This window comes from Nomascus leucogenys, chromosome 4 (genome assembly GCF_006542625.1).
Source record: "Nomascus leucogenys isolate Asia chromosome 4, Asia_NLE_v1, whole genome shotgun sequence".
NCBI lineage: Eukaryota > Metazoa > Chordata > Mammalia > Primates > Hylobatidae > Nomascus > Nomascus leucogenys.
The window spans coordinates 59,451,899-59,468,082 of NC_044384.1; positions in this window are offsets into that span (position 1 = coordinate 59,451,899).

Consider the following 16,184-nt stretch of genomic DNA (forward strand, 5'->3'; position numbering starts at 1 on the left):
TAATAAAGAGGACCAACAAAGCCGGAAATTGGTTATCTCAAAAGACTAATAAAATTGTCAAATCTCTGGCAAGACTGATCAAGAAAACAAGATAAAGTATCCATAAATTATATTAGAAATAGAAAAGAAGACATAACTGTAATTATAGCAGAAATTTACAATAGTATGTAATAATACTATATACAACTTTATGCCAATAAATTTCAAAATCATAAATGAAATATGTAATTTACTAGAAAACTATACATTACAAAAAGTGATTCAAGAAGAAACGGAAAATCATAATGGTTCATATACATTAAAGAAATTGAATCATAAAAAAATTTAAAGAAATAGAATTCATAAAAGAAACTGAAGTAATTCAAAATCTTTCCTTAAAGAAAATATGAGACCCAATGTTTTATTGTTAAATATTACCAGACATCTAAGGGTTAAATAATTTCAAGCTTTACAGTATTTTCAAATTATAAATCCCTAATTCATATTATGACACCAGCTTAACCTTAACACTAAAACTGGTCCCAGCCAGCACATTAAAGTTTTTGGAAAATTAATAGGGTTGGAAAGGGTAAAACAAAGTTACCATTCAGAGATGATAGACTTGTTCACATAGAAGACCCAAAGAAGCTTATACATTATTAGAATTAAAATAAGATTAGTAAAATTTCGAAATACTAAATCAATATACCAGGTTAATTGCCTTTCTCTTCACCAGCTACTATTAATTAGAATATGCAAATAAAAACATTTTATTAATAATTTAATACTAGCAATAAAAATATAAAATACCTAGGAGTAAGTCCACAAAAGATGTATGAAACTTACATGTAAAAATTATAAAACTTTTTAAAGAAGGCATTAAAGAAAACTTCTTTTTTTGAGACAGAGTTTCTCTCGTCACCCAGGCTGGAGTGCAATGGCATCGTCTTGGCTCGCTGCAACCTCTGTCTCCAGGTTCAAGCGATTCTCCTGCCTCAGCCTCCTGAGTAGCTGGGATTACAGGTGCCAGCCACCACGTTGGGCTAATTTTTGTATTTTTAGTAGAGATGGGGTTTCACCATGTTGGCCAAACTGGTCTCGAACTCCTGACCTCAGGTGATTCACCCACCTTGGCCTCCCAAAGGGCTGGGATAATAGGCATGAGCCACCACGCCCAGCCAAAACTTTTTTAAGAATAGAAAGATGGCACGTTTATAGATAAAGACTCAATATTTAAAGTCACAAATCCCCTCATCCCAATGATTTATGGATTCAATGTAAATCCAATCAAAATCTCAAGAAGGGTCTATCGTGAAATTTGACAAGATGATTCTAAAATTTATAAGGAAGACCAAAAACTCAATAATATAGCAAAGACATTCATGCAAAATGAAAGAGAAGAATGTGCTTACCAGGTTCAAGACATTATTATATAGCTACTGTATTAATTTAAATGATGCAGTAATCGTGTAGGGACAGACAAACCCAATCAACATACATGGAAAACTGACGAGACCATTCAATCTGTGGTGCTGAAGCAATTATCCATATTTAAAGAAATGAAAATGTATCCCTACCTTACACTATTCAAGGTAAATTGAGGAATTTATCAATTCAAGATAGATTAAGGGGCTTAAATGTGAAAGGCAAAACTTTTAAACTTTTAGTATACAGTACCTTAAAGTAGGGACAGATTTCTCAAATAAGATATAAAAATCACTAGCTATAAAATATTGAAGAATTCAACTACAGTATAAGTCAGCAGTCCCCAACCCCCAGGCCACAAACCGGTACCTGTCCGAGGCCTGTCAGGAACCCGGCCGCACATCAGGAGGTGAGTGGTGGGCAGGTGAGCTTTACCACCCAAGCTCTGCCTCCTGTCAGATCAGCCCAGACATTTGATTCTCATAGGAGATCGAACCCCACGTGAACTGTGCATGCGAGGGATCTAGGTCGCGTGTGCCTTATGAGAATCTAATGCCTGATGATCTGTCACTGTCTTCCTTCACTCCCAGATGGGACTGTCTAGTTGCAGGAAAACAAGCTCAGGCCTCCCACTGATTCTACATTATGGCGAGTAAGTAATAATAATAGAAATAAAGTGTGGAATAAATGTAATGTGCTTAAATCATCCCAAAACCATCCCCCACCTCACCCCGCCTGTCAATGGAAAAATTGTCTTCCACAAAACCAATCCCTGGTGCCAAAAACGTTGGGGACCGCTTGTATATGTTACAATTTTTGATAGTCAAAAGATATAGTAGTCCCCCCTTATCTCTTGGGGAGACACTCCAAGACCCCTAGTGGATGCCTGAAACCACATACATGTATAATTGTTCCTATATATACAAACTTGTAATAAAGTTTAATTTATAAATCAGGCACAGTAAGAGATTAACAAGAATAATATAACAATTATACTGTAATAAAAATTATATGAATGTGGTCTCTATCTCTCGTTCTTTCTCAAAATACTGAAATATTTTTGGGCCTCGATTGACCACATGTGACAAATCTCAGAGAGTGAAACAGTGGATAAGGGTGGCCTTCTGTATTATAAAGACAGTAAAAAAGGTATGCCTTGAAACAAGATTTTTAGACCACATATGATGAATTGTTTCTATTCTATATTGTTGTATAACTACAAATTTTCTGACTGGAAACAACAATTATTTTACTACCTGTGAGTCTCTGAATCAGGAATTTGGGCTGAGCTCAATGGGCAGTTCTCTTTCCTGGATCATAAGTGGGGATCACAGGTGCATCCAGCTGAGAGCTTGGCTGAGGCTTCCAAGGCAATTTCATTTGTATGGATAGAGCATCAGCTGAGGCGGTTGGAATGAGTAGGGGCTGCCTGGGCCTCTCTTTCTCTGTATACCATGTCTCATCCTGTGGAGAGTCTCTCTGCATGGCCTCTCTCTCCATCAGGATAGCTGGAGCTTTTCACACAGCTGCTAACTTCAAAGATGGTGCAATGGAAACCATAAGGCCTCTAAGGCTTTGGCCTGGAGATAACGCAGCATCACTGCCATATTCTATTGATCAAAGCAATACACAGGGCCACCTCCAATCCAAGAGGAGGTGCGATAACCCCACCTCATGATGAAAGGTGGCAGGTGGCGTGCACCTGCAGGGATGAGAGGAATTGTTGGCAGCCTTTTCTGCCGACATTCTATGCACCGATAAGGTTTTAATATCCAAAATATGTAAAGGATTCCCATGAATCACCAAGAAAAAGATAAAAATAGAAAAATGCAAAAACACAGACATCCATAGAAGAGAAACATGAATGGCCTGTAAACATATGGAAAGATGTTTACTCTCATTACTCAAGAAAAATATATTAAATCTACCGAAGAGTGAAAATTTAAAAGTCAGACAAGACCAGTGTTGGTGGGAACGGTTATATAGAGCTAATGTGAGTGTAAAATTACACATTACTTGAGAAAACAATTTTGCGTCGCCTAGTAAAGTGTATATACACAGCAGTTCCACTCTCGGGAAAATTCTTGTGCATATGTCCTGAAGACAAGTAAAATAATATTCTTAGGAGGATTTGGGAGGTTGGGGGGAAATACTAAAAACAACCTAAATGCCAATCAACGACTGAATGGAGAAATAAGCAGTAGCGGATTCATATCATGGAATACTATAATCCACAGCTAGACGTGCCTCAATGTGGATGAAGCTTGAAAACATGATGTTGAAGTGCAAAAGAGTCACAGAAGGCAATTTCAGTGTAATTCTATTTATACACAAAGCTCACAAACAGGAAAACTAAACAATATATCGTTTAGAGGGCCAAACTTATAAATGTGTGTGTGCACACACACGCACACACACACGTGCACACACACGTATGTATGGGGGAAATGCCTAGCCCAAATTTCAGGATAGAGGGTAAATGGAGTGGGGAGAGGGAGGAAGCAAACATGGACTTCAAAGATACTGGTAAAATTCTCTCTCTCTCTCTCTCATTTGAGCTCAATCATAGTTATACAGGTGTTTGTTCAAATATTATTCAAATATTTTTAGTTCTGATGGTATTGGCTATATACACATTTTGCACGTAGAATGCATTTTTCTTTAAACAGAGTCTCACTCTATTGCCCAGGCTGGAGTATAGTGGCACGATCTTGGCTCACTGCAGCCTCTGCCTCCTGGGTTCAAGTGATTCTCCTGCCTCAGCCTTCCAAGTAGCTGAGATTACTGGCATGCGCCACTACATCAGCTAATTTTTGTATGTCTAGTAGAGATGGAGTTTTTAGTGGAGATGTTGGCCAGGCTGGTCTCGAACTCCTGACCTCAAGTGATTCACCCACCTCGGCCTCCCAAAGTGCTGGGATTACAGCTGTGAGCCACTGTGTCTGGCCTAGAATGCATTTTTAAAGTGGCAAAGGATCTTTCAATAAATTGCTGAGAACAAAACACCTTGATGACATGAACAAAAAAATGATACTTTCATGTATGACCATGGGAAGGACTTCAAATTGGCATGTGACTCAATCCTTTCTTGTTCCCATACACTAAAATACTTGGAGACGAAATGTCTGGGAATTGCTTCCAAATAATCTGACGGGGGTAGATAATGATGCAACCGTATCGACTGTGTGTTGGTCACTGCTGAAGATGGGTTCATTTGTACTCTTCTCCCTACTGTTGTGTACGTGTGAGGAGGAGGGGTAAGAGGGGACAAGGGTAGAGAATGTTCACCAGAAGATAACTGGAACAAGTGAGGATATTTATGGATTATCTGAATGCTAAGCATTCCTTGCTATAAAGCATAAAACAGAGTAGATTAAAAAAGAAAGGGGAACAAAATGAAGGGGAACTCGCCAGCTTTTTACCTGCAGGGAAGAGTCTAGTTAGCCAGAACACATAAAATGTGCAAGCATGAGAACGTGAAAGACCCAGCCAGGCTGGCAGGGGAGGTGGGGGAGGAGGTGGGATCTGGAAGGCCAGCCATGGATGGCTCTAGAGCTGTGCATGAGTCCATCCCACTGCGGCTGCTGAGAAGCTTCAGGGCTGTGCTGTGGCCCTGAGCCCGTGGGCTGGCCAGAGGAAGCCCGCAAACAGGACACTGTGGCCATCCTGTAGTGCCACATTGGCTATCAGCCACCTGACTTGCGTGGTCTATGACAGAGGAAGCCCCATCACCAGACTCTCCCCTTCTAAGACCGACTCCAAGACTCTGAGACTCTGACTGCCCTCTGAAGACTCTGACTCTGGACTTCCATGGCTTGCAGCTGCCAACCCAGTGCCCACCATACCTGAGTACCCAGCAGCCCTTCGCAGGACTCGGGCCACCCCCAACTTCCACCCCCCAAGTTCACAGGCTCACCTTCTATGCTTAGCCAAGTAGACCCCTGCAGTTCTGAACGTGCTCCCATTCTGGCTTCTACTCCTTTGTATGTGTTCTTCCCTCTGCATAAAAACCTTCTGCTCCTCCCTACCCCTTGTTCTCTTGGCCAGTTCATAGTCGTTTTACCAGAATGGGCTCAAGTGTCGTCCTCCTCCAGGGAGGCGTCTCCCTGACTCCATGGGCCGAGCAGAGCTGTTCGTCCTCTGCTACACAGCATCGTCCTCGGGCCTATAAGTATTTGCAACATGGCTGGCTCTTTCCACCCTGCTGAACTGTTCCTCTGCTAAACACTGGAGCCTCTTCTAGAGGAACCCGAAGATGAGTTTTCAGCTCTATGTTAGGAGGTACTCATTGGAGCCAGAAAACGAAGGAATTGTTCTCTTCCAATCACAACTGTGGAGGAACTCTTTTTTTTCTCTCTCCTATCTCTGTGACCAGCATTATACATAGAAAAATGGTCTCAAAGAGCACATGTTTGCTATTTCGATGACTGTAGAAAGTATCAGAGGAAGGCGATTATGTTTGCAAGAGGATGTTGTAGTTTAATCCTGGTTTTGTTCTTTTCAATTTTCCATAATTATGTGTTGCTGTGATTTAGATGAAATTAGCCCAGACAAGTTTTGCTGAAATAAAGGACTGCAGTTGATGCCTTCCTTCCCTGTATATTGGTCCCTCTTCATATTAAATGACCGCTTTCACCAACCTCCACCAGAGGCAAAGTCACACCAACCCCTAAGTGAGCCTAGGTGGAGCGAAAAGGAGAGGAGAGAGAAGGTACTGAGCTTTAGAAAGCTGTAATGCCAGTCCCCTTCTTACAGGGAAAGAGAGATCTGGCTCATTAAACATTAAGTTGGGCATGGTGGCTCATACCTGTAATCCCAGCACTTTGGGAGGCTGAGGCAGGCGGATTACTTGAGGTCAGCAGTTCAAGACCAGACTGGCCAACATGGTGAAACCCCGTCTCTACAAAAAATACAAAAAATTAGCCAGGCGTTGTGGCGCATGCCTGTAATCCTAGCTACTCAAGAGGCTGAGGCAAGAGAATCACTTGAACCTGGGAGGCAGAGGTTGCAGTGAGCCAAGATTGTGCCACTGCATTCCAGCCTGTGTAAGAGAGTGAGACTCTGTCTCAAAAAAATAAAATTAAATATTAATCATTTACGAAACTACATCAAGAAACCTATGCTAAAAAGGAGGATGTGGTTGGACTGGTTCCTTTTTCTCCTCCAGTTTAGAGCTCCCGTGTTTATTAATCCAAGAAGAAGAACAAAGCTAGCTGTAGCCAAACTTGGCGATTTAAACAACTGTCATATCCGTGGTATCTGTTTTTATTTAGTAATATTGTATGTTTTTATCCAGCACTGTTCTATTTCACATATGATATAGTACATGTACAATGTTTTGGATCATATCTACAGTACAGAACAGAGGGCAATTACTCTAATTTATGGGTGATCCCAATTGTCACTTCCCCCAAACAGCAATGGAATTTTTCAATATCCTCGAATAAATCCCTCCTCTGGAGCAGTAAACATAATATGACAGTGTGTCAACCATGGATTTGTTTCAAGATTATTTACTTACAATTCAACAACAGTGCTGGCCCATGGAGTGCCCCGTCAGCAAAGGCTGCATTGTTTGAAGTAGCTTGGGGAAACAGCCAGGGTTTCAGAATCCAAAGAATGTAGTTTTCCTAAATACCTCAGGATTATGAGATGCTATAGAACTAATAAATTTGCTCCTTAAAATAGTCCAGAAGGAATCCTTAACCATGGCTACATGTTTGAAAGTTTAAGTTATTAATGGGGAGAGAGAATGCCGTTTTGTCCCTTGGGCTCATATAATGAGTACCATGGGTAACTTTTTTCTCCCTTTCTCCTCTTGGATTATTTTTAAAAGGATAAATTCCAGAGGTGGATAACATTTTAGAAAACAAGGAAACAGTAATGAAATGATGAAATGATGAGAGATGATGTGCAAGAGACCCATGCAATGAGACCTTTCAAGTTGGAAAATGCTTACCTGGTGCTGATTGTTGTTTCTCGGGATGGCGAGTTGGACAGTTTCATCCACCTATGGATAAACTGGATGGTGCTCTGTAGGTGTAACCAGTAATGTAGTAACACAATGGAATCGAATGTTCTACAACTGGTTTATTGTTTTCATACAGGCGGTAACTAGATCTAACCTATATTTATTAGGTTGGTGCAAAAGTAATTAAAAGTAAAAAAAAAATGCCATTACTTTTGCGCCAACCTAAAACATCATATTTTAAAAGTTTTAAAGCACTTTCCCATCTGCAATCTAATTTTTCTCACAGTCACTCAGAGAACGAAGTTATGATTATCACCAATTACAAATGAGGAAGTTCAAGCCCAGAAGACTTAGCAACTTGCCTAAGTTCACCTGGAAAATGGGTGGAAGTGTGTGGATGAAAACTCAGGTCTCTTAGTTCAGTGGTCATAACCTCTAGCCTATCCATGATGTATTTAGTTGTGCAAATTCAAATTTTATGAAGCATGCGCAGAGACTTCATCCATAGTAATGAACTTTTTAACTGAGAGCAAGTCTTTCCAGAATAAAAATCCGCTGCTCAGCGCCCATTGCAGCTTCATGTGTCCAGTGGAATGTGAGCAGAAAGGATGAAGACAATTTTTGGTACATGAAAGTCTTGTGCACTCCCCTGTCTTAACCAAGGTCCCCCGAGAGTAGAATCTAAAGCTAAAACTCAACTGCAGGTTTATTTGGGAAGTGATCTCAGGGAGCAAGGGTGAGGGATAGAGAGCGTGGCAAGAAAGAGGGGAGGTCAATGCAAGAAAGAGGTACTAAGTTGGCCACTCTTATGGGTGACTGGTGCTCAATCCCACAGGACCTTCTGACAGGAAGACACAAGGGGGAAATATCCACTGATACTAGTCTGCCATTGATCAAGGTGTTAAATCTACACTGCTATGATGTCTGAGATGCCCCAGAACAGAAATTGAGAGGCTTGGGGCATGGGCCAAGGTGAGGTACTAACAGGTTGCAATTGTGCAAACTGGCAAAGTCTGCACAGATCTGATCATCACAGGAGTAGTTAGGTGGGTCTGAGAGGATTTGAAGCCATCTTTAAGAAGCTCCCCTTCCTGCTGGGTAAGATGCCTGTGGCAGTAAGCCAGCTTAGACCATGTAGACAAGGGCAAACCATCTGGGAGCCCTGGGGCAATAATACTGAAGAATCTTGGCACCCTGGAAATATCTGAGTAGCCATGAGAACTTGAGCTGTACGAGAGAGAAATAAATCTATTTCATTTAAGCAACCCTTATTGTGTAAACTAATAAAAAGTACATCTGATAATCATGAGCTGCAAACATCAAACTGGAGAGACTTGTTTAGACCAGTAAATAAAAATTTTAGGTGTTACTAAGCAGCAAAGCCATGGTCCACATGATGAGCACGTTGAAAATTTCACCTCTATTTGGCTCAGTCCGTGATTGACACTGAATTACGGAATTCACTGGATGTTGTTGCCACCCAAACACAACCCCTCCAAATACTTTATAAAATACACACATTCTTAGGCCGGGCACGGTTTCTCATGCCTGTAATCCCAGCACTTTGGGAGACCAAGGTGGGCGGATCACTTGAGGTCAGGAGTTCGAGACCAGCCTGGCCAATATGGTGAAACCCCGTCTCTACTAAAAATACAAAAATTAGCCAGGCGTAGTGGTGGGCACCTGTAATCCCAGCTACTCAGGAGGCTGAGGCAGGAGAATTGCTTGAACCTGGGAGGTGGAGGTTGCAGTGAACTGAGATCGTGCCATTGCACTCCAGCTTGGGCAACAAGAGTGAAACTCCGTCCCCAAAAAACAAATGAATAAAAAAATAAAATAAAATATACACGTTCTTGCCTTAGCACACTGTATTTTAAGCTGAAGCAATGTAATGATGATAATTTTTTTACAAATATGATTGTTTATGTCACTGTATCATACCAGTTATTAAGGAGAATTGATATAGCTTTAGAACACTAAATATACCCCTCACTGAATAATTAAACTTTTGGCTAGTAAGTGACTAAATTTGACAGAGCCTTGAATAGGATATATAAAGGGACTGTGTTAACTGCTTTCCTTCAAAGTGCATGTACTGACTTGAAGAAAAATCTGTGCCACATTATGAAGGAGGAAGTAGGTACAGGGAGTGGGGGATAACTTGACCAAAGTGGCCCAACTGGAAACTGGCAGAGCTGCAGAGCTGGCATTTGAACCTAGCCATGTTTGACTCAAAAGTCCCTGCTTTACTCATTATGCTAAATCTGATTGAAGAAAGTTTTAGCTTTGATATTCTCTGGGAGGCTAGAACACCTAAAATAGTTTGCTAAAGGGAGGGCCTTAAAGGAAGAGGACGATGTCAAGATCAGAAGACTTGGCCATGTATGGTGGCTCACCCTGTAATCCCAGCACTTTGGGAGGCTGAGGCAGGAGGATCACTTGGGCCCAAGACTTGAAACCAGCTTGGGCAACATAGTGAGACCCCCATCTCTACAAAAAATAAAGAAGTCAGCTGAGCATGGTGGCACATACCTACAGTCCCAGCTACTTGGGAGGCTTAGGTGGGAGGATCTCTTGAGCCCAGGAGGTCGAGGCTGCAGTGAGCCATGATTGTGCCACTGCACGCCAGCCTGGGCAACAGAGGAAGATTCTGTCTCAAAAATAAATAAATAAAAAGATCAGAAGACCAGTGTTGTTCTCTGTGTGAATAGGAAACAGCTGAGACTGTCTGACCTCAGGCGCTTCCTTGATAAAATGGGAATAATACAACCTACCTCACAGGCTTTTGGAGATGTTAAATGAGTGTATGTGTATATAGAAGTGCTTTATAAACCATAAAGCACTACATTTACTTACTGTGGGCCATGCACAGTATTAAAGCACTTTACATGGATAATCTCCTTTAATCACCACTACAACCCTATGAGCTAATTATTCTTCTGTTTGTTGTATAGGAATTTAAAGTTCAGCTTGCCTGTGGCCAAGTAACTAGTAGAAGAAGGAGGCTGGTGTTCAAAGGTAGCCACAAAGGGCTTATGGACCCACACTCAAGCCCCCCATCATACTGCTGCCTTGTACACGTGATCATATGGCCACCACCTACATATTTACATACCACCTACGTAATGTGGACAACCCGTCTCAGATTCAAATGGACACTGTAGCTGCAACATTCCTGCCTTCTCCTCACTGGAGTATTAACAGGCTCTGGCAGAAGTGGAATGATGAGAATCAGAGGACAGACATCTCTCTGGGAGCTGCTTTTTCCTAAGACCAGGGATAAAATTTCTGAACACATTCTTAATTTTATCCTATTTATCTAGACATTAATCCTAGTCTAATAAATTCCTGAAGTGCCCTCATGCTAAATTTAAACTTATTTATTTTTGTGTATTATAATTCATCCTTAATGAATCAGGAATTCTAAGGTACCTCTTTATCTTAAATAGTACCTAAGCATAAAATATATAGCTTATGTTTTAGTCTCTAAAATTTGACTGTGTTGGGAGATTAAGATGTTTACAGTTCTAAGCTAGGTACGGTGGCTCAGGCCTGAAATCTCAGCACTTTGGGAGGCTGAGATGAGAGGATCACTGGAGGCCAGGAGTTGGAGACCAGCCTGGGCAACAGAGCAAAACCTCATCTCTATAAATATTTTTTAAAAATAACTAGCTGAGGCCGGGCGAGGTGGCCCATGCCTGTAATCCCAGCACTTTGGGAGGTTGAGGTGGGCAAATCGGTTGAAGTCGGGAGTTCAAGACCAGCCTGACGAACATGGTGAAACCCCATCTCTATTAAAAATACAAAAATTAGCCAGGCATGGTGGTAGGCGCCTGTAATCCCAGCTACTTGGCAGGCTGAGGCAGGAGAATTGCTTGAACCTGGGAGGTGGAGGTTGCAGTGACCCATGATTGCGCCACTGCACTCCAGCCTGGGTGACAAGAGCAAAACTCTGTCTCAAAATAAAAATAAAAGTAAAAATGATTAGCTGGGCATGATGGCATGTGCCTATAGTCCCAGCTACTCAGGAGGCTGAAGCAGGAGGATCATTTGAGTCCAGATAGTCAAGGCTGCAGTAAGCCCTGACTGTGTCACCAAACTCTAGCCTGGGTGACAGTGAGACCCTGTCTCTAAAAATATATAAATAAATATTTTTAAAAGATGCTCACAGTTTTAAAGCAGAAAGAGAGGCTAAGAATGTCTACCACTTTCTTAGGATTCACTAAATACTCATGATTTTTGAGTTCATGAAGACACTTTTGTTGTGAGATATGTATCCCCCCTTTTTAGTCCAGCTTGGTAGATGAGTTTGATGCATGAGTTTACATTTGAGAGTGAGTTTGCCTCCTCTTCCCCCCTTGCCTTATTCTCATATGTTATCTGTAAAATATTCTTTTTCAATGTGCCTATATGAAATCTGTTCTTAGAGGCTGTGGGAGCTTTAAGATTAACTATGGACTCAATAGTAATGCAATGGGATCTGAGATCACCCTGGCAGGCAAACACTTTGCATGAGGTGTAATTGAAAACACTAGTACAACTAAATAACCCAGTTTCCATTCTAAGCTTAGTCCCCTGCACGGCATTCAAGGAAAGAGAAGCCCTGACCAGTGCCACGTGAAAAAAAGTAAAAGAACATGGATTTCAGATAAGAATGATCCAGAAATCAAAGGAATTTGGGAAGGACTTTGTAGATGCAAAGGAGCAAATGCAGAACATGAAGAAAACTAAGGGGGCCTCAGTTCGGGTGGTGAACCCACTGAGCTTCAAAAGATGTTTAAGCAGCATCTAAATGAAAAACCTCCCTGGGCGTGGTCAGTTGCCCACTCAAAAGGATGAGGGAGACATCATCCTCCTGCCTAATTGCACCCCCCACTTTCCTACTTAGAGCTTAGCAGGAGGGGGCTGTAATATGATTACTTGTTGAGAAAGGGATTTCTAGTTGCTGCTTCAGAGGAGACTGAAATGACCTATTCTTTCCTTTGATGTTTTGTTTGCTGACACAACTGCTGGACTTTGAAATGCAGTAGAACTCTAATTTAGTTCAGAAGCTTGTTTTTAAACATATATTTCAGTCAGAGAACTGATTTTTATCTAAAATCCACTTCTCAGAATTTTTAAAAATGCAAGACTTTTCTTCACAAGAGGCATGTCTCCTCTCCCATCTCATCACTTTCATTTGGCTTCTCCAATTCCCTCTGAGCTGGGAGCAGACTTCTGGAAACAAGACTGCTGTGGAGTGCATGGAAGAGAGTCCTAGCCCCCAGCTGTTCTGTTCCCTCACTGTGCCATGTACTGAACCTCATGGATGGCCTCTAAGACTGGACCTAGATCAGCCTTGCTGCCAATTCTAGAGGCCTGCTAGGCCCAAAGAGGTCCCAGTAGAAAGGACACAAGGACATGGCAGGCAGAGTGGGCTTCTCTCCTTCCAAGCTGGTTTGGGGAGAAAAATCAAACAGGTTAATTGCTACATCTTCATTAGTTGACTTTCCCCTGTGGGCTGGTCCTGTAGTAGTATGGCCTAACCTTTAGTAAAGATAGTTATGCTAAAGGAACTAGGTACAGATGGGCTTTAGGCTAGAATTCCATCTTCCCTCTGTCTCTGTCCTTTTCTCTGAGAAGTGTCTTTACTGCTTGAACCTCAGCAGAAGAGGTGGCCACTGCAAGGGCTGGGTGGATAATGTGCACCCTATAGGCCAAGTTCTGCTTCATCTGTGTTCTTGGACCTGCACAGTTTTCCTTTTTTCCTTTCTTTCTTTTTTTTTAAAATTTGAATGTCAGTGTCTTCAAAAGGGCACAAACTCTCCAGGTCACTGTTAATCCCTAAATCCACCCTTCCCAGGCAACCCACTTGGCTCATTCTGTGTTACCTAACACCACTGTGGGCTTCTGACCTTTCAACCTCTGGTGAGTGAAAAATTCTCAGTTAACAGCCTCAGAGCCAGCTTTAGATCCTGACTTTCCAGGGCCCTTGGAGAATAAAAGGTGGATCAAAGAGTAACCAATAGCTCAGTCTATGAGCTATTGGTTTAAAATGAGATTTAAAAATCCAATGAAGCCACTCCTGAGCCTCCTGGTTCTGCATTTTCTGTTGGATGCCTGCACCTGGTGGGTGCTCTGAAGACCACTTACAGGGTGGGACAACTGCCGAATTGCAAACCCCATGAGGTTCTGCTTGGCGTTTATGTCAACATAGATCTTGTCTTTTCTCAGCCTGTTTCCATCAAAGCAACGCTTAATTGGGGGCTGATCTGGGCTCTCGGAAAGAAGGGGAGAGGGCAGTCATTCTTTCACTGGATGCATTTAATTTTACTCCACCTAACAAGTTCAAAATGCCCTGGAGTTTCATTCTTCCTTCCCTTCCTCCTCACACTTTTCCATCCTTTCCCTTCTTTGACTCCCAAACCCAAATGGGGTATAAGTGGAGCAGATAGGGGTTGAGTAGGGGTGAGAAACATTGTAGATCTTTATTTTATTCACCTCAAGCCCCACATTAAATCCCACATCCGTGTTTGCTAAAACATATAAGGTTCTGTAACCCCTGGTCGTGTCCTTGGAGACCATTTAAAGTCATAAAACAAGCAATGTGTACTTTTTTGGAATGGTCAGTCACTTAAAACTATCATAGAACCAGCAAATGCACTATGAAACAGAAAGCAACATTCACTTTTTAAAAAGCTAAAACACAGGATTATAAAGACATTTGATGCTTTTTGCAGGTTTCTTCCAAATATTTCCCTGTATCTCAGGGGATAGCTTTCAACTCTCCTTTGCTATTAGGAATATTTGGGTGAAAGTTTGAGAAACCATGTGAAATTCTGGCAAATCTTTTTAGAAAAGTCTGCTTTTGTATCTGAGAGGAGTATTTTCTTATTTCTGGTGTTCATGGAATAAGGAATCATGTAGCCCTTGGCTGGACACTTAAATGTGTTCCTGGACTTGCCAAAAAGACTTGGGTTGAGTCACTGGACTTGATTTCAAATTCCCATTCGGAGACCACTGGGACTATAAAACCTTTTGCTGCTGAGTCCATTTCTTGTAACCGGCTCCACGTATTTAAGAATAAATAATTCAGCTCTGTTAGTGATGGTTTTGGGATCCCTCTCCACAGCCCCAGCACAGTTATCCTGGTTTGTAGGAGCAGCATCCAGCATTCACATTTTCTCTGTTCTGCATTTGTTGGAAAGTAAATAAGCAGCAGTAAAGAAGCTGTATTATGCATGTTTTCTGCCTTGGGTGGCACCTGGAATTTGCTGAATTTGCTTAGTGCAACTTAAAGTTTAAAAGGCTCCTGAGCCGCACCTTTTTCATGCCATGCAAGTCAAATGGAAAACCAAATAATCAGCATAAGCAAGCTGGTGAGTCCTTTCTCTCGGTCTCAACTGACTCCAACCCTGTTGTGGAATTCCAGTGCTTCTTTTCTCCCCTCTTCCAGCTGTTAAGTCTCCATGACTGGACTTAAACAACCATCTTCTCTCCCCCTCTCAGAGAATCAGTCACTGATTTTGCATAATACTTAGGACATTGTAGTACAAAAAAAAAAAAAAAATTGAGGGTCCCCAAAAACCCAAAAACAAACAGAAACCCACTCATCTCCATTGATTTTCTAGGATGTCTCGTTTACTTTATGTCAGTCTCACTAGAACTTAAAAATTACTTTTAAAGTAATAAAGCTGATTTTCACATGCCTTGTATAGACTTTCACTAATGCCAAGCAAAGGCATTTTGCCCAGATTGCTTTCCCCAGCTCATATACAGAGTTGAAAGCAGGGAATGGGGTGAAGTGGAATGGAAGAAGAACAGATGTAAATACTAAGCATATTGCAGGTTCAGTGACTCGCCCCAGAATAGGACCCTGTCTTAGATCCTACAAATTCCTGTTCAATCCTCCTAGGCAAGATGCTTAATTATTGTTATGTGTAGGGAAGAAAATCGTTAGCGGCAGAAGGTATCCGAGTCACATGGCACCAAAATGTATCATTAGTAGTGAATATCCAAGTTACCGTCAGAGAATCCATATGGGTCTGCAGCAACCTCAATTCTTACATCCTCAGAAGAATTCAACTCAGGGTCATACGGCAGAAAAAGAGACTGAGGCAAGTTTCAGAGCGTTTATTAAAACGCTTTAGAGCAGGAACATAAGGCAAGTGATACTGGAGACAGAAATTATTTTAAGCAGATAATGAGGGCAAAAGAGTCCTCGGCAGAACTTCCCTTCTAACAAAGAACAGCCCAAGAAATCACTTCTAACAAAGAGCAGCTTGGGAGATCGGGTTGCAAACATAGATAAGGAAGCTGGAAACTTACACGAGGGGATGCCAGCAGCTGCACAGTTAGAAAGAGGTACCTGGGGCCAGGAATGTCCACCATAGGGGCTCCACCTCCCCTCTGTTTTTAGCACATGCCCAGTAAGAAAGAAATAAGTGGCCGGGCGCGGTGGTTCACGCCTGTAATCCCAGCACTTTGGGAGGCCGAGGCAGGTGAATCACAAGGTCAGGAGTTCGAGACCAGCCTGACCAACATAGTGAAACCCCGTCTCCACTACAAATACAAAAATTAGCCAGGCGTGGTGGCGCACGCCTATAATCCCAGCTACTTAGGAGGCTGAAGCAGGAGAATCGCTTGAACCTGGGAGGCGGAGGTTGCAGTGAACCCAGATCTCACCACTGCACTCCAGGCTGGGTGACAGAGTGAGACTCCTTCTCAAAAAAAGAAAGAAGAAAGAAAGAAAGAAAGAAAGAGAGAGAGAGAAAGAAAGAAAGAAAGAAGCAACATAGAGTAGCTACCCACCTGCATAATAAAAGATTGG